The sequence below is a fragment of the Arvicanthis niloticus genome, chromosome 18 (genome assembly GCF_011762505.2).
Source record: "Arvicanthis niloticus isolate mArvNil1 chromosome 18, mArvNil1.pat.X, whole genome shotgun sequence".
In the NCBI taxonomy this organism is placed as follows: domain Eukaryota; kingdom Metazoa; phylum Chordata; class Mammalia; order Rodentia; family Muridae; genus Arvicanthis; species Arvicanthis niloticus.
Genome location: NC_047675.1, coordinates 1655554 through 1673980, shown reverse-complemented (window position 1 = coordinate 1673980; position 18427 = coordinate 1655554). Strand labels below are relative to the sequence as shown.

The 18427-nt window shown below is 41.1% G+C and overlaps 1 protein-coding gene across 6 annotated transcripts in view; it reads left to right on the top strand.

Annotated features, from left to right (window-relative positions):
• Large1 (LARGE xylosyl- and glucuronyltransferase 1) overlaps positions 1 to 18427 on the top strand; it is a 425417-nt gene that overhangs the window by 44577 nt on the left and 362413 nt on the right. The window contains exon 1 of one of the 6 annotated variants that reach the window (XM_076915424.1): positions 7804 to 7832. The exons of the other annotated variants lie outside the window; for them this stretch is intronic. The gene's annotated coding sequence lies outside the window, so the exon portion shown is untranslated. Of the gene's footprint in view, positions 1 to 7803; positions 7833 to 18427 lie in introns of those variants that run through there. 6 annotated transcript variants of the gene reach the window in all.

Below are 18427 nucleotides of genomic sequence, written 5' to 3'. Positions count from 1 at the left end.
TAGAGGCAGAGTCGAGTCTAAGGTATGTTGCTTATTTCTGCTCTCATGATGGTCAAGGCAGCTTTTTGTGTAGGAGAAGATAATGTCTGTCTGATTTGATGCTTTCCCTTCTAGATGATTCTAGATCTTCCCCACCTTCTCCTGTGCTTTTGCGCTGTATTTGTTGATTGGGAAATAGAGTGGATTTGCTGGTTCCTGAAGAGCTTAGCTGACACAACACCACGATTGCCCGTTGTCTATGAACTTCCCTAGCTCTTCTCTTAACTATTTTTAAAAGTGATCAACTAATTTCATGTCTTTCATTGTAGAGCCAAAAGTAAAGCAAAAGCCTGATGTTGAGTTTATCTGCCCCACGAGTATGCTTCATTCAACAAATAAAAGCTTGTTTTAGAAAAAAAGTGCAGTGAGAGAGAGGAAGTGGGGAGACGATGCTATATGGGTGTGTCATGTTATGCTGTGTCATGGCAGTGTTGGAAAAGCTGCAGATGAAGGTTGAGGCTTCCAAGTCCTGCTCTGAAGTCCTCCCCACTTACCTGCACTTACCCGTGCAGATCTTTGTTTAGCCCACTGTGCTGAACCCGCACCTTCGTTCTGACTTCAATCTTGGTTCCTTTCTGTGTCCTTCCATAGTGATCAGGGGCTGTCACTTGTGTACTTTCCTGACACAGGGTTGCACAGTATCAAGCGAATGCAAAGTGACTCCTTGGAGATACCCAAGTTCTTTTTCTAATCTCTGTTGCTATCTGGACTGGGACTGAAATTATGGGATGTATGGAAGCCACAGCAGTTTGAATCAGTTGTTTGTATAACTACAGTCATTTTGTGTGGTCACCTAGTGCAGAGCATTCTGTTGGGAAGTGGAATACATACAAAATGGATAAAGAGGCCAGAGGTTTGAAAGCTGTCCACCAGAGAGTAAGTCTCCCTCAGTCACTCATTTCTTGATTTAGACAGTTATAGCTGGGTAGGAACATAGATTCTGGGTCTGAATTTTAATTCAGATTTTATCATGTACCACCTATATGGCACTGAGCAAGGTACTTCTCTGTGAATGAGTTTCTTTTCCTATAACATGCCACAGTCTCAGGCAGTTGTTAAGTAAATGCATTACTATGTACAAAGCATTCAGGATCGCAATTGGTATTTTCTGCTGGAGTTATTTACTGTTAATGAAGACTCAGTGTCCTCATGGAAACTACATGTCAGATGTATCACATGACATTGTAACAAGGACTGTGAGTCTCCTAGGGCTGGATTTAACAGTGCTACAAAAGGGGTGGGTCAGAACCACGGACATTTACTGTCTCACCTGGTAAGAGTCTAGAAGTCTGAAGCCCAGTGAGCTGTCAGGGCTTCCACCTCACATTTGCTTTAAAAGGGTGCCATCTACCATGTTCTGGTATAGCTAAAAGGTCCTTATAAATCCATGAGTTTAGATTTTGGGAGGAAGAAAATTTGGGACACCTGCTTCCTGGTAAAGCTTTTCCTAATGCCTAGACTATATTGCTCAAGCCATAAGAGAGCCTGGGACCTCAGTTGGGTTTACATGGCTGTGGGATAGTTCTGTGTGTTTAGGGCCAGTATTTGTTCTTCAGCTTAGGGAGCAGCTCCAGCTGACAGGGTGAATCTGAACATAGCCAGAGGGCATGTATAGGAAGGCCATGTATATTTCAGTAATTAGGATTGTAGGAGTTCTGCATTCAGTGATGAAACTTTATATGTGATATTGTTTGATGACTGCTTTATGATCGTTTACTAGTGTTGATTGGTAACAGAGCCTCAATTTAGCCATATCTGCTTATTAGGGGATAGTTGCTCCAGGATCTATCCAGAGTCCATGTCATTGCTTTAGTATTTGGGAGCCTAGTCCCATCTGTCTAGCTGTCTGTTCCTCTGTTTATCTGTTCATCCATCTACCCATCCATGATAGTGCCCTTTTGTTATGCACTCTCTCATAGGTAGCATTACTTCTTACCTTCACTTTTCATTGCTGGGGGCATTAGTGGGTAGTTGAATATGTGTGTTGTTGATATGGTTGCATAAGCAAGGGTAGCAGCATCTTTATTCTGACCATAAGTTCACAAGGACAGAGCTCTTGTTCACACCTCTCTTTCTGCTATCCCAAAGAATACCTAGTATATTGTTGATGTTCTTAATATATAATGAAAAATGAGCCAACTATAAGCTGTGTACTTGACCCCATGGAAAGAACTTTTTCATAATCATCTTGTTTATCTTCTTGTACTTTTCCATGTGTTTTTCCTATTCTAGACTACAATCTAGTGCATGTTTACAGTTATTATAAGCTGGTCTCAACACACAGCAGATAATACTCATTGAATAATTTGGTTACAATTATTATTATTATCATTATTATTTTTACAGATGAGAAAATTGATACATAAGTCACACAAATCTCTAATTCAGGCCACTTCTGAAACAGGCTATTTCTGAAACAGTGTTTCCTTGCAGAACATCTGTGTGCTAGAAAGGTTCTGTCTGTGTGCTCCCTGCTACTGGAGCCACCAGTCAGGAACTAAGTTTTAAATTTCATTACAATTAAATTTCAAAGGTCATATCTGACTAGTACTACCATATAGGACACTACCAATCTTTACAAGGCTCTCTCTAAATAGTAATAAGTGCTGATATTGAATCATCACTATGTGCCAAGTTCTGGATTGACCCAGTGACATGTACCGAATGATTTAAACCTCAAAACCCTGGGTGAATTAACAAAGGCCAGGCTATCTTTTCTACCCTATAGATGACCTATCATATATCTTAAGCAGTGAAGTGCAGTGACTGTTCTTGGCCAGGGAGAACTTACCTCAGAGTTTTTAATCAGCTCCTTATTTTCCTCTGTTTTCCATATGAACAATAATGTATCATGCTGCAAAACCCAAGATCTCATTGTTCTAAATGTTTGTCAGCTACCAACAGAATGCCTCTTTCTCCCCTCCCCCTTATCTTCCTGGAGGGGTCAAGCCATGTGCAGTTTTGCAAACCCCTTGTCCCCGCCAAATGACTCATTTAGATTAAAGACACTTATTACCATGAGATGAAGTTATGTCAATGCCACTTTGAAAAAAAAAAAAAAAAGCCAGTATTCTTCACAGGATGTTCTGTCATGTCTCCAGACAAATGAAACAAAATGAACTTTGTGTGATGGTTAAAATTATTTTAAGGTTGGGGTGGGAAGAAGAGAAGGTCAAACTGTGTTTAGCTGCAGTCTCATTGGGTAGAACAAACTCTTACATCTTGTGAGTTTGATGATATTCACAGCAGTTCCTTTCCTGAGTTGGGTTTAAATGTGAATGAGTTTCATTGCACTCTGAGAATGAGTAGAAAGCAGAGAAACCATACTTCTGCATGGAGGTGGGAACCACTGCAGTTTACATCAGAAGTCAGTAGTACTTTAGGATATAGACTTGCCTCCTGTGTGTCCTGTGTTCTGCAGATAGCTATGCAGTAAACATGGCTCATTTGGAAGCCATGAAGTGACATGAAGTAGGGCCAGGAATTCGTGTTAGGAGCAGAATTTGGTGAAAGTAATAAAAAGAGATATATGATAGGAGAACCAGAGAGATGGGCCCAACGGATTAGCCCCATGTAATCACAGCCCAAATTTAGATAAGACTTTCTGGCTTGCTGACTGTAGGATAGGTAATGCTTTAGATTCTACAACTAAGTATAGAATGGTGTAGGCAAGAGCCTCTAGTGAAAAGCTATAGACTTGGACTGACTAGTTAAATCCTGCTGTTAATTCCTCCCGCTGATTCAGGGCAGTCATTTAGCTTTCAGAGGCAGGTTTGAGCATCCATTTTTTCCCATCCACCCATCCACCCATCCACCCATCCACCCATCCGCCCACATCATCCACTTGCCTATCCATCCACTTACCTAGTACCCACACATCCATGTTTGTAGTATTTGAGTTTCTAATCTGTGTGTGGCATGGAAGCTACTGTAGTGTAAAGGCTTTGTCCTTATTATTAGGGAGTTCCCAGTCTTGCCCTGAGATGCATACATAGGTATGCATTTCTGAAACAGCAAGAGGGTTTTGGATGTTCTGGATTTTAAAGCCACGCATGCAGCTTTCCCTAGCAACAGGCAGCCAGTCAGTGTTAGCTTCACTACTTCCCCTCTTGCTTGTGTTGGTATCTTGCATGATTCAATGTGTTCATTGAATCTTTATTGTATCTCTCCTGAGAAAAGGGCCCTCCAAGTCCTCTTTGGACCTTGGCTTTATTGTAGACATTGGCAGAGGGTTAAGCATATTCAGCTAGAAGGGAACTGTTTCACATGCAAGGAGCTTGAAACAAGGCTTGAAGAGTGATCAGTGATCTGAAGAGTTCCTGATCTTTCTGTGCTTTTGGCTTTCTTCTCTCTGCATCTGTTAGTCTGGTGGAGTTGCTAGGCAGTGTGAGAATCAAGGGAACCTTCAGCACTTACTGAGGCTGAAGCTGAACAGTACCCATTCCCTATGCACATACCCTACCATTACCTGGAGACATGGAGACATTCATCTTGTTTGACTGACAATTGGAGGCCACATATTTACCTTGTCTTCAAGCCAGGCTGCTGTCAGGTATGAGCATGGTGGAGAATTTCTTGGTACCTTAGAAGCTTTTGATATCTTCAAGTTCAGGACCCATGATTTTCAACCTTTTGAAAGCCTTTTTTTCTTTTTTGCTAGTTAGTTAGTTAGTTTGTTTGTTTAAAAAAACAAAACAAAACAGCCTCTTATTTCTTAAACTTCACTGGACTCAAGTCTTTTAGAAAAGGTGATATATCCAGGCATGATCAGAGTGCTGTTTTGAAGCAAGTGGTGGTCAGTGAGATCAGCAGACACTGAAAGAAGGCAGCATAGCTTACTCTGCAACATGTATCTTACTGTCTTAGGTAACCCAATAAGGTTATGTTAATCTTACTTTAGAAAAGAGCAGGGGGAGACTGCTATAGGTGCTCAGCTTAAGGTCAATCAGCATTGGGCTGGATGAGTGAGACTTTGTTTCTAATATCCATGTTGTTCCTGTGCCACTGTGCACTATGGAGAGCTTGGAGCAGTAACTTACTCTTGAAATAAAATCAAGTGTGTATGGGGGAGGTTCCTGCTCCCCTACTTGGGCAAGCTCACTGTTTCATATTTGTCTTCTGTAAACTAACAATAATAATGAGATGATGCTGATGATGGTTATATGTTGCTGAGCATGGTAATGTTCACTTTTAATCTCATAATGAGAGGGGTAGGCAGGAGGAGGATAGATTGGAGGCTACCCTAGGCTACACAGCAAACGGACGAACAAACAAACAAAAAAAACCATTAAGAACAAAATCACGGGTTAGGTTTGGAGCTCAGTGGAGGATGCCTGCCTAGTATGATCCTGGCCTCAGTCTTCAAAACACACACACACACACACACACACACACACACACACACACACTTGTGATGTAATAAGGATTAATAAAGATTAGTCAGGAAATGCTTGCCGTAATGACATATGGTAAACACTAAATCCATGGGGCCTCCAATACATATTTGCTATAAAAGGAACATTACTCATCAATAACATTTTGAGTATGTTTACTTTTGCTAATTTTGACCTTGTACAGGCTTTTATTCATTAATAGAATTACCATAGTAATGAAAAAGAGCTTCTGCTTTGTAACAAGAAGTGCAGGCATAATACCATGCGGCCACTGAAAATGTGAAATTGAGCTGAAATTTGGCCTCTGGCTCGACACTGTCATTCCTGCTATCCAGCTTCATCTCCCATGGCTGTGATGGCAGTTACTGTGTCAAGAAGCAGCATCATATACTGTGGAGGAGGATCCCCATTTCAATACTGGAAAAAGAAGAAGAAAACATAAACTTATATTGCTCAAGGTTAAAGCTGTCTCAGGCCACTGCTCAGGAGATATTGTAAACCCCCTTCCTTTGGGAGTGTTCTGTGGGTTGTTCTTGATGTGGTTAGAGGCTGTTTCCTCAGAGATGGCATGCATCTTCCCCGCACACTCCTAGGCATAGCAAGGAGAGTCTTGCTTTGTTTTTTATGTTGTCACACAGTCTCTGCTATGGCCTTTCAGTGATATTGTCTCATGGCGTGTGGTCCTTCACCTCTTCCACTCAGAATGAACTCCTGGAGGTCAGAGGACTTGACTATGTGGAAATGGTTTCACTGAGATCTCTTCTGTGTTGTAGGTACGATTACTCTTTTTATTATCTTTTCAGTTAGGGAGGACCTGGCTTAAGGGTTGCAGCAGCTAAAGCATTTATTTGCTGGTACAAGAACTTAGGTTTCAGAACAGGTGTTGAGGAGGAGGATCTGAGAATGACATTAAACATGAGGTAAAGGAGATGTCTAAAGTGAATGGGCATTCTGCAGGTGAAAGGGCGGAGGTTGCACAGCTGATCCAAATCCAGATTAGACTTATTCTGTGACAGTATGCTCTCATTCATTCCTGCTCACTCTTTGTGCATTTGCAGGTAAATTGTAGTGTGTGTGTGTCTGTGTGTGTGTTTAGGGTGGGAATAGGAGAATGAGAGCATCTTGCAATGTTGCCAGCCTTGGTCTCTTTTGGCAGCTTGGATGATGGGGAAGGTTGGCATCCTTGGCTCAGGTAGGGGCTGTGCTAGGCTACAAAGGTGATACAGTCAGCTGTTCTCTCTTTGCAGATTTAAGTGACAGTAATACCAAGAAGGGGCTATGGTTCCTGACCTTACTTCACTGTGCAGAGGGGAATGAGGGTTGTGGTAGGAGAGGAGACAGGAAAGGTATATCAGGTCATTGCTGCTACAGAGATATTGTTGGGAGGCTAGGAAGCATTCTGAGATGAAGTCTCCAGATAACATCTGGATGCATGGGCCTCACAGCCCAGATTCCTTGCAGAGTGTGTGTGATTGTGGGCTATGCTTGTGGCCCTGTGAGAGCTGTGGGCTGATACAGCTTATGGTGCCACTTGTCCCAGTGGATGAACGTTTCCAGTAATTGGAGACAGCAGTGAGTTGGTATAGTGTTGTCAGAGCAGTGAGCTCCTTCTCACACAGCTATCTTGAGAATACTATTCTCTCTGATGTTTGTGGTTCTGCTGTCCACTGAATGAACAGCTTCGGACAGTGAATACCAGAGAAGTTAAGTGGCTTGTGCTTACCAGTAGATCAGCTCATTTAGGATTAGGACAGTGGGACTCCAGGGTTCATGACTTATAGAATTGTGTCATAGGAGCTGCATGTCTCTGGGTCCCAGCATTTAAAAAAAAAAAAAAAATTTGTACTCTTTTATTTATTCCTTTTAAGTGTTTTATCTTCATACATGTCTACCACATGTATGCCTGGTACCAGTGGAGGCCAGAAGAGTTCTGATCCACAGGAACTGAAGTTATGGATGGTTATGGGCTGCCACATGGATGCTGGGAACCAAATCCAGGTTAATTACAAGAGCGGCCAGTAATCTTTACCACTGAAATGTTTCTTATCCCTGTCCTCACCCTTCTTGTCCTGAAAGTGGAGACAGAGAAGCAGAAATATATCTGAGTCATGTACATTATCATAATAATTCTTTTAAGCACCAACCGAAGTTAGTCATAATTTTGTTGGCTTAAATGCTTTCTAAAAGTTATATGTAATAAAGACTACGCCATTTTAACCATTTTTAATTGTACAATTAAGAAGTGTTAAGTAATTCACTCTGCTGTGCACTCAATTTCAAGAACTCTTTTGATCTTGCAAAATTGAAACGCAATGCTCATTAAACATTCTCCCCTTTCTTCAGCCTCTAGCAACCGCCACCCCTGTGATTTGACTACTGGAAATATCTCATATGAGTGAGGTCAGTTAATATGTGTCCTTTGGTAATTGGCTGCTTTCACTTAGTATAATGTCCTGTAGATTCATCCATATGGTACTGTGTGACAAGATTTCCATTCACTTAAAGCCAGAATTAATTCTGTTATAAACACAATACAGATAGAATATTTGTTTCTCATTTATAGATTGACTTGTGTGTCCTTTATAGACCGTTCAGGATGGTGTTTTCCATTTTCTCACTGTATCTTGCATATTTTACGAATGAATATAAACCAAGTTGGTGTGAAACCCCAGTCTGCTTAACACTTATTTTATTCTGAAGGTTTTTCTAAGAGTCAGTGTCTTAGGGTTTCATTGTTGTGAAGAAGCACCATGCCCCTGGGAACTATTTTGAAGAAAAACATTTAATACAGGCTTGCTTACAGTTCAGAGATTTAGTCCATTATTCTCATGGTAGGAAACAGTGGCATTCAGGCAAACGTGTTGCTGGAGATGTAGTTAAGAATTCTACATCTTGTTATGTAGGCACCAGGAAGTGAATGTTGCACCAGACCTAGCAGGACCATTTTATACCTCAAAGCCTGCCCTCTTGTGATTCACTGCCTTCAACAATGCCACATCTACTCCAACAAGGCCACACCTCCCAATACTGACAGTGCCTATGAGCCAGTGGGGCCATTTTTATCCAAGCCATTCTAGCCAAGAACAAATACACAAGGTGCTATACAAAAGATGATACTTTTATGCATTTGTGTATGTCTGAGTCTGTGCATGTGCATTATATACATGCCAGTATCTGCAGAGACCAGAGGAGGCATCAGGTCTCTTGGAGCTAGAGTTGTAGTAGTTTGTGAGCGGTTTGTGTAGGTGCTGGGATTGAATCTTTTCCAGAGCAGTAAGGGCTCTTAAGCACATACAGAGGCATCTCTCCAGCCTCAGGGATGATATTTTGTTAAGATCCCATTGAAGAAAGTTCTAGAAATGTTGGTTGAGGATCTTACAGGATCTGACACTCAACTGTCAGTATCTTTTTGCTTGGTTTTTTTTCCAGGGCTTTGCTGTTGGGTCTGTGCGTCCCCTGGACTTGTCAGTGTCTGTATGTGTCAGGGCTTGCAGCATTTAATGCTCCCATTTCTTCGATTTTACTGTGATACAGTATCTAAGTCAACCACCTTATAATGATGAAAAGCCCAAGGTTAGTTAACCTGTTGCTTTTTGTCTGTTCATGTGTCACATTATAGTATGAATGCCGAGTGGAATAACTGTTTACCTCATGGCAGCTGGAAATCAAAAGCAAGAGACTTTGACAGGCCATAGTCTTAACAGCCCAACTTCAATGTCATGTATCAGATTACCTAACTTTAGTCTATTAGGCTTCAAGTCCTAAAGGTTCCACCCTCTTCTGGCAGCTGCAGGTCAAAGCCTTTAACAAATGGTCCATTGGTTGTATTTCATATTTAACCTATGCTGTCAGAGATTGTATTCCAGTCCTGCCTCACTGAATGTGGAGAATTGATGCAAACACAAGAGGAATTTTATTGTTCCAACATGTCAGGGTCACCCTGCACACGAAGCAGAGAGAGAACAACCCCATACAGCCCGTTCAGCGAGTTTTTACATAGCTCTCAGAACACCAGCCATTAGGCACAATGTGATTGGGGGAACAGTGTGACTTTTAAATTGATTGGTTTTTAGGGGATGAGGTGGCAAGAGCTTTCCTTGTCTGTGGGGGACAAGGGTCGGCCTGCCCTGAGGAATTTGTCTACTTGCTCTGAGCTTCCCTTATATGCAAGTGGTCAGTGATCAGTGTACCCCCTTCCCCTCCTGGGGTCCTCCTGAAGAATGTGATTCAGTTTTTCCCTTCCCAGAGGAATGCCTACCTGCTCTAAGGACTTCTCCTTTCTGGGAAGTGACAGGACCTGGTGGTATTTTCTGAGATGACCTCTTCAGAATGAACAAAGTCTGTACACCGTTTAATTCCTCAATCCTGAAGGTTTGATACGCCTTAGGAGCCTGGTCCTGTCTAAGCTGCACCAGGTCAAGAATGCTAATGTGGTTCCTATGATGCCTGAGGAGGATATGAGCCTTCTGAGCCAGGAAGTCTTTCTGAGTCCCATTAGCACAAGTTCCTGAAGGCTTTGGAGCAGAGACCACAGTAGGAGGTAAACCTTTAGATTCTTTTGTGTTTTCTGCCCACTGTGTTACCAAAGTGTATTTTCCTTACTGCCAGAGATCCTCAGTGTCCTGGTTCCTGTAGGCTCCCTAGGCGCTATTTTCAAAGCAGCAAACACAGTCATCCAGCATCAGTATTGTGGCCTAGGTCTAGGTATGAGTTTACACAGTCAGCTCTCCAGAAGCTGGCACACTTCGTTGTGCCCAGGATGTGACAAGTGGATACTGCCCATGTGCAGTGAAGTGGTTTATAGCAGCAAAGGTGAGATCTGCCATGTGATTGGCCAGAGTTGTCTTCCGACCCAATTGATCATCAATTTCTATTTAAAATAAGTGCTTTGTTTTTCTGGGAGAACCCTGAGTCCTAATGTCTGACACTTACCTCTAAATCACTAGGGGAAAGATTTAAGTAAGCATTTCTTTCTCACTTTTCCCTGGATATACATTTAATTCAGCTTCTCATGCTCTTGACCACATTTCCTGTGACTCTGTGTCCCTCCCATGGGGATATTTATTGCTTACATCTTTTGAATTCTAGCCTTTTGGAGTCTCCTTACTAGCTGGATATCAAAAGTTCATAATGGATTTTATATTGCCTGTGAGGAGCCCATGCTTCTTCTGGCAGCATGCTTGGAATAAAGGGCATGCATAAGCCATGCACAGAGCTCTCTCCCAGAGGCCTTTGTACTCTGTCCTCTGAACCTGACTTTAAGATGTATCTTTAGCTTTTTTCTGCTTGCTCTTGGCAAAACAAAAATTGGAGGATGGAGGGAATACAGATAGTAACATACCAGCTCATCTGACAGCTAGTTTTAAAGGGACCTTGTCCCTTTCTCTTTTCTTTTTCTTTTCTTTTTCTTTTCTTTTCTTTCTTTCTTTCTTTCTTTCTTTCTTTCTTTCTTTCTTTTTTATTAACAATATGCACTAAGAAAACAAATCAGGGGCTGGGGAGACAGACAGGTCAGTAATAAAGTACCTGCCCTTGTGCAAGCATGAAGACCAAGGATCTCACATAGAAGGTGGGCTTGGTGACCCTAGCTGGGGTTCCAGAGACAGGTGGATGGATATGTAGAATTTGCTGGTCTGCCAGTTAGTGGTGAGCTCTGGACTCAGTAAAAGACCCTGTCTCAAAAAATATGTTGGAGCGAGATTGAAGAAGATACTGGGTGTCTAGCTGGCCTCTACATGCAAGCACCTACATGAAAGAAATATACTGTTATGGAGAATACTTGGTTAACATCCACAAGGCCCTTGGTTTGATCCTTAACACCATAAAAACAAGCAAAATACCAAAAGCAAATTGAGACATAAGCTGCTTGTGCAGCCTGTGGGGTGCCAGGTAAAGTGTAACACGTTCTCAGTTCTGTTTTCTGAAATCCACACAGGAACATTTGCAAGTCACCATTGTTTGGTTATGTGAGAGAACTAAAAGTAGAAATGCCAGCCACTCTAAGTTCATGGCTCTGTTCTGTTCTTCCCATGAGTGGCTTTTTTACATGGACCTGGAAATGAGTTCAATGTAAAGTTCTGAAAAACTTTCTCTCGTGTCTGGTACTGTTTGGTGATATCTAAGAGATTATTCCGTTATTACTCCTTAGAGTCAGGGAGATCATAGAGCTTCCTGTCAGCCTTTTAGTTCAGACCTACTAAGTCTCTAAGAGGGGTGTGGCTCCTTAGATCTCCTATCTCATTCTGTTGGAGCCAATTCTGTCTCTTTTTTTGGAGGGGTATGTCGCTATCTAAAAGGTAAACATTTCCAAATGCACTTGTGCCCCTGGAAGGTGCTCCCTCCTCTACTCTCTAGTCAGTCAATCTCTGCATTTGGAACACTCTTGAGATGTTTTCTATATGAACCTGACTGGCTATCTTTATTACTAATGTCCTCTACCTTCTTGCTAACGTTGGGGACCATTCCTTATATACCTTCCTCCTTTGGTGCTAGTGCAGGCTGACCCTCCTTCTTCACCTCCCCTGCCAAGCTTGGCAAGTAGTACTGATGTGATGGTGTATGGTTGCTTCTCAGCATGGTGAGGCTCAGCCTTCTGTGAGTCTTTTAGCTTTTTATGTACTGCAGGGTCCTGTCAGCAAGTATTAGTTACTACAAGGGCACAATGAGCGACAATCAGTGAAGACATGCATTTTCTCTTTATTCAAAGTTATATCCCAAGATGGGTGTGCAACAAATAATCATTGAATGATTCTTCTTGCTAAAAAGTGACATGCTGGTGTGAATATGGTTATCAGGAACTGCCTATAATAGATGTCCTGGCTCTTAAGGTCAGGTTCTCCAGAGAATGGAATTAGTATAATGTTTACCTACCTGAAAAAGGTAACTTATTGGTTAGCTGGCTTTCACACTTATTGAGGATTCAAGGTATCATAGTGGTTGTCTTATGCAAGATAGGGTGTTGGTAGCTGACTAAGTCCAGTAGCTGGGAGCCTCAGGGCTTAGGAGGCTGAAATATAAGTTGAAGAGTCCAAAAGCACCAAACCACGAGCCTGATGTCCAAGGACTACATAAGAATACCTCCAGAAAGATGGGCCAGAAATTCCCCCTCATTCAATGTTTATGTTGCATTTAGCCTGAGATGATTGGATGGTGCTGCCTACCTTGACAGTAAGTAGGTCTTCTTCACTCTACTGATCCACATACTAGTCTTCTGGAATCACCAAAGATAATAGTTTGCTAATTCTTTAGGTGTTCTTCAGTGTAGTCAGGTTGACACCATCGCTTTACAACATAAGGTCCTTTTCAAAGGGATAAGGCTGAGCCCCACCCCAAGACTGGAATTAATACCAACTCATTGGCTGGGGCTTAGAACATATGTTCTGAAATGAAGGGTCTGGCGTGAACTTCTATCCTTTTTGGATGACAGCCCATGGTCTTTTTGGGAGCTGAAGTCTATTGTCTGGTTCCATGTCTGTCAGGTTAAGGAACTAGAAAATGGTGTGGCCAGGAAGCATGGTTCTCTTAGTATTTTACTCTATCCATTTCCCCAGGCCATTTTCAGTGCCTCCTGGTTTAGAAAGACCTCTGAGACTCTGGCTGGAAATCATCTTCTTCACAGAATGTCTCCTGTGGTGTTACCTCTCTGCTTCAATAATACCAATAACAGCCTGAGCAGCCATGGAAGCTTCCCTTCTGAGCAGCTTGCAGAAGGGAAGACTGTTAACTTGATTCAGTGTGGTTCTTAATAGTACCTTCTCCAGAGTCTAGATCTACTTGGCTTATCATATTTATTTTAAATATGTCACCAGTTAACATATGAATGACTTTTTACAGCTACTGTATTTGGTTCTACAAGTAACATTGTATTCTCCAAGATACATCTTTACTGTTCTTTCCAGTCCAGAAACACAGCTAATTTATTAGATTTTTGTAAAGGCATTCTTGAGGGAGAAAAATTCTTCCTTTCTAATTCGCCTTGATGATGAGACTATGTTTTTCATTATGCTTTATTTTTGCTCAAATTTATCAAGTGGCCTTTTTTTGTAAAGGTTGACCCTCAAAAGAGCAAAGGAATTTGATTAGAACACTGCAGGGATTTTGTATTTTTTAAGAAATAAGGATCATGATGGAAGGGGCTGATGAGAGAGACCAAAGTTAATCTGGAGCTATAAAAAGAGACTGGGTAGGAAAAACTGAAGATAAACTCCCAGAAAAAAAATTTATATTAATTTTTTGGTCAGCTGTTAAAGCAATTAATAGTCCCTTTTATTTTAGAGATTGTTCTATATTTAACAAGGCATCCTGAATCTCCTGTATCTGTGTCTTTTATGCCCAGGGCAAGGTCTGTCTTTTAAAAGTACATTAATTTACATTAATCAGAACTGGCTTTGTGCAATTGTTAGCTGCTTAAATGTGATATATTTTTATTTCATTTATTTAGTTTGATACACATGGATGTTTTGGGTTAATTCCAGTGTACCTTGGTAGGCTGGTGACTTCTTAAGAGTCACCATTATGGTCTTGGGTCTTGTTCATTGTGTAAAAGAAGTATCCAGTGAAGAGGCCAGTCTAGGTAACTGGGACATGGGAGGGGGGTTGTGGGGAGCAGGGGAAAGTGGGGGTTACCCAACTGGAAGGAGCTTGCTAGGACTTGTTGAGAGCAGTTTCATTTTCACATTTGTTTCTTCCTGTCCATAGTTGAACTGAGAGGTTTTGTTAGAGATGCCCAGAATCTCTGAAACAAAGAAGAGAGAGAAAAGCACACAACCACCCATTTGCCCACCATCCATTCTTCCATCCATCCATCTATTCATTCATGCATGTATCCATCCAGTCAATTTTTAATGCCTACCACAAGGCGGAAGTTGAGGATACAAAGTCACTATCTATTCGTGTATACTCCTCGTAACAAGTTTTTTCCAATTCAACATTGTGTGGAGGGCACTCATATTTTCACTGTTCTTGGGCATATGTAGGCACATTTTTTTTTTCAGCCTCATAATTCTGTGTTAAAAATATTATCAAACACACACACAAACACACACACACCTACACCTGTGAATACAGTGGTGCATGATGTTTTGTATAACAGAGCTATGTAATTCTACTACCTGTGTTTCAAAATAAGTAGTGACCTTTACTCCTTATGTGATTACTAATGAAGCTCTTAAACACCTAGAGCCTTATGATCCTCTTTCATTCAGGATAATGGCTGAACCTCTTCCTAATACTCAGTAGATAGGTTGAAATCATTAATGCTTTCAGACTTGGCAGTATAGTGGAAAGAATGGGAAACACAGAAAGAAACCTTTTTCTGGTTTAGAACATCACTTCCCCCCTGAGTTTGTGAGTTTCGTTGTATTTGGTCATGCCTAAGCTTGACTTTGAGTCCTGTTTTTTCTAGGAAAAACAGCTTGTGGCAGGGGATCTAGAGAGCCCATGCAGTCCCACTCACTGTTTCCATTTGATCATACTGTATAGGACAAGTTCTTCCACTTCACCAGGGCTCAGTTATCCATTCCTGTTTAAAGTGATGGAGATACTAGGTCATGGAATTCTGGCCCTCTGACAGAATCCAATCCAGGGGATTCTTCATTTACATGGAATATCCTTTTCCTGATACTTGCAATTCTGTTTGCAGTGCGCCAATAAACCCAATATTGTTGGAGTATATGTATGTTCCTAGTTGATTTTGGATCCTTTGATGATATCTATGGTGATAAAACATAGATGTTACTGTAGGCATGGGTAATAAATAGTATTCTGTGCATTCAGTGATATCGATAAACTGTGTTATCCTTTGGGGGTTGACCAGATAGCTTACTAGGTTTCCTTGGGGTTCTCACATCCAGTTTTCCTGAATTTTCCTAGGTACTTCCTGTGTGTCATACTGAGTAAGGGCCACAAGAAAAAATGAGGTGTTGTTTTGGAATTCCTTCTTAGGCTACAGTGCTTGTATTTGGTTTTACCAAGTATATTAAGATCCTGAACCTTAAGCTTCAGTTTTATTAACTGTGAAACTCTAATGATGATGACTAATAATATTGATAAATAATATTAATGATGAAAATAACATAGTTTCCGAGAGATGAGTGTTTTATCACTTAAAATTTGATTAATTCCCTCTTTAATCCTGTAAGTGCTGTTATTTCATTAGACACACGAATAAATGAAGATACAGAGGGTAAAGAACTTTATTAGGATCACACAGCTAAAAAGTATCAAAGCAGAAATTCAAACCTATCTTCTCTGTCTTCAAATCTTACACCTTTTTTTCCTCTGTGCATTCAATTGTTTATGTGTATGTGAGCTTGTGTGCATGTAAGTATGAACATATGTGTGTATGTATATGTGCATACATCAACCTTAGGTGTCATTTCACACATGCTATGTACCTTGCTTTTTTTGATGCAGAGCCTGGAACATACCAGTTAACATAAGTAGTATTGCTGCTCAGCAAGCCCCAGATACTTTATGGGACTAAAATTTAAATCTTATGCCACCACAACTGGTTTGTGTCTTGGGTTCTGGAGAATGAACTCAGGTAGACTCTTTACCAGCTGAACTAGGCCAGAACCTCAGACTCAAATCTCATTGTTTTAGTAAACTAAGATGATTGTCACTTAGCAGGTAGCCCAAGGATATATTAGAATGTTCAACCTGAATTTTATTTTTAAGAGTAGACAGTTTCATTGGGGAGCCAAGTCAAATATATATTTAATGCTTGTCAAAACAAACCAAGATGTGCTAGCAGCTACTAAGGCAAGAGTTGAGACTGTATGTGTTTAAGTGTGAGCAAGGATGGGCAGGAGGTAGATTGGAGTGACAAAGCAAGAAGTACTATTGCAGAATGTAGTGGCAGTCATAAGGAGCACTGGTTTCGGAGTCAAGAAACCAGGACTTACCCTAGTTGACAGTATGTGAACTGTTAATGCCACTCATAGATTTTATATTTCTTGAAAACAGTGTTAACAATCTCTCTCTTTATGTCACAGTTAACTGGTATGAGAACATCCTTACATGGTCATATACTGTAGAAGGGTCAGACATTGCTGTAACAGTGAGAAATAAATCACATTCGATTTCAAGCCATTTTCCCAAAAGCCAGTGATCAAAAGTTCAATGATCCCTCTTTGTCTTAAACCCAAACTCCAGAACCCAGGGTTGCCATAGGAACTTTGTCATTATCATTCAGCAGAAGCAGTCTTGCTCAGGTGGTGCAATTTAAAAAGACTCTTTATGCTATATGTAGAATCTTGGGAGTAAGAGTATGGTGGGAGGGCATACCCAGTTAGGAGTGAAATTATTAGGAGGACAGAAACTGCTGGATCCCCTACCCCTCAGTTGAGGAGCCCAGGAACCAGCTATTCATTGACACTGGCTACCTTGACTCCCTCTACTACACAGACTGAGGTATTCCAGGATCTTACCAGAGAACTATACTGACCAGGCTGTCTTTCCAAATAAGTTTATGGAGTGTGGGCATTAGAAGGGAAAGTCTTCTTGTGGAATTGTACATTGTAAAGATGGTAACAAGAGTGCTGATGATAGTAACAGTAGCACCATACAACATTTTTGGGTGTCTTTCGGGGATCAGACACTGTCTTTGGCTTTCATATGTAGTATTTTCAGTAACTTCATCCATATCTCTTTTGCCAGTGCGGAGGCTGGGATCAAAGGAGGCATTCATGCTCATCCTCTCCTCTGTAATAACTAAGAAGTTTCCCAGAATGGATTGGTACTAGGTTTTCTGGCTTCAGGGATGGGGTCAGGTCAAGTAGGTAGGTATCCATAAAAGATGGAAGGAAGAAGTAAGATAGGTAGAGTGTCAGAGAAGATATTCACATTTATTATCGAGTCATCCTCTCGGTCCTTTGAGAATCTTTAGGAAACAGTGAAAATGGTCTCCCAATTTAGAGAACAGAACGTGTCTCAGAAAGTTCTTTGCTTAAGTAAGCATGAACTAAGGTGCTGGAGCCAGGTCCCTCTGCCTGTGATACTCTGGGGCTTGTGACTCAAGTACTCAAGTACATACCCATGGTTTTAGAATAAGGATCCCTCAGTCACTTAGTTAGAAAGTAGGAACATACTGCAATTTGGGTGCCCTTTGTCCACCAGAAGTTGGACAATCCCTGGGGCTTTAACTCTTTCCTACATTGGTATACTCAAAGTTAGGCAGGGCTGGGCTCTTGTGTTGAACAGATTATGACGGGCCTCTTCTTCATTTTCATTAATGTTAGAGGGAATAACTTTTGAGTAATCATTCTTTGCTAGAGGGTGTGATGGGTGAAGAAAGCATTGTAGCTACTGTCCTCAAACTTTTAACATTGAAAAATTTGCCTGGCTGTCTCTATGGCTCCCTGATCCCGATTTAAAATCCAGTCATTATTCCCCACCCCAGCCCCCTTTTTAGTCTTCTATAAGGTGTACCTACAATATAAATATGGCAAGAGATTAGAAAAAATGTTAAAGAAAAAAACTGGGTGTCTAAAATATAGAAGTATATAAGAAGATTGACTAGGGCAAAGGTGAAACAAAAATGGTTATGGTTCTGTCATTGTTGATGTCTAACTTAGGATACATAGTCACGCTCTTCTGACTACCTTTGACCCTTTTCCTTTTTCACTACTTCTGTCCTTTGTTCTTACCTTCTTCTTTTTCTTCTGTCTTGACTTAAACAATAAGAGCAACAACAGTAGCAGCAGCAACAAAACTACATTATGTGTGATTTCCCTGCATATATGTCTGTGCACCAACGTGCATGTTTGCTACCTGCGGAATATGGAAAGGTCATTGGATACTCTGGAAGTGGAGTTACAGAAGCTTGTGAGCCACAGATTGGGTGCTGGGAATGGAACCTATATCCTCTGGAAGGGCAGCATCTGCTCTTAATTACTGAGCCATTGTTATTTTCTTTACTTCCCGATTGACATTGTGGTAATAAAACTTTCTAATGCAATAATGTAGCCTCATGGGTGTTAATCTTGGTTGTCAAC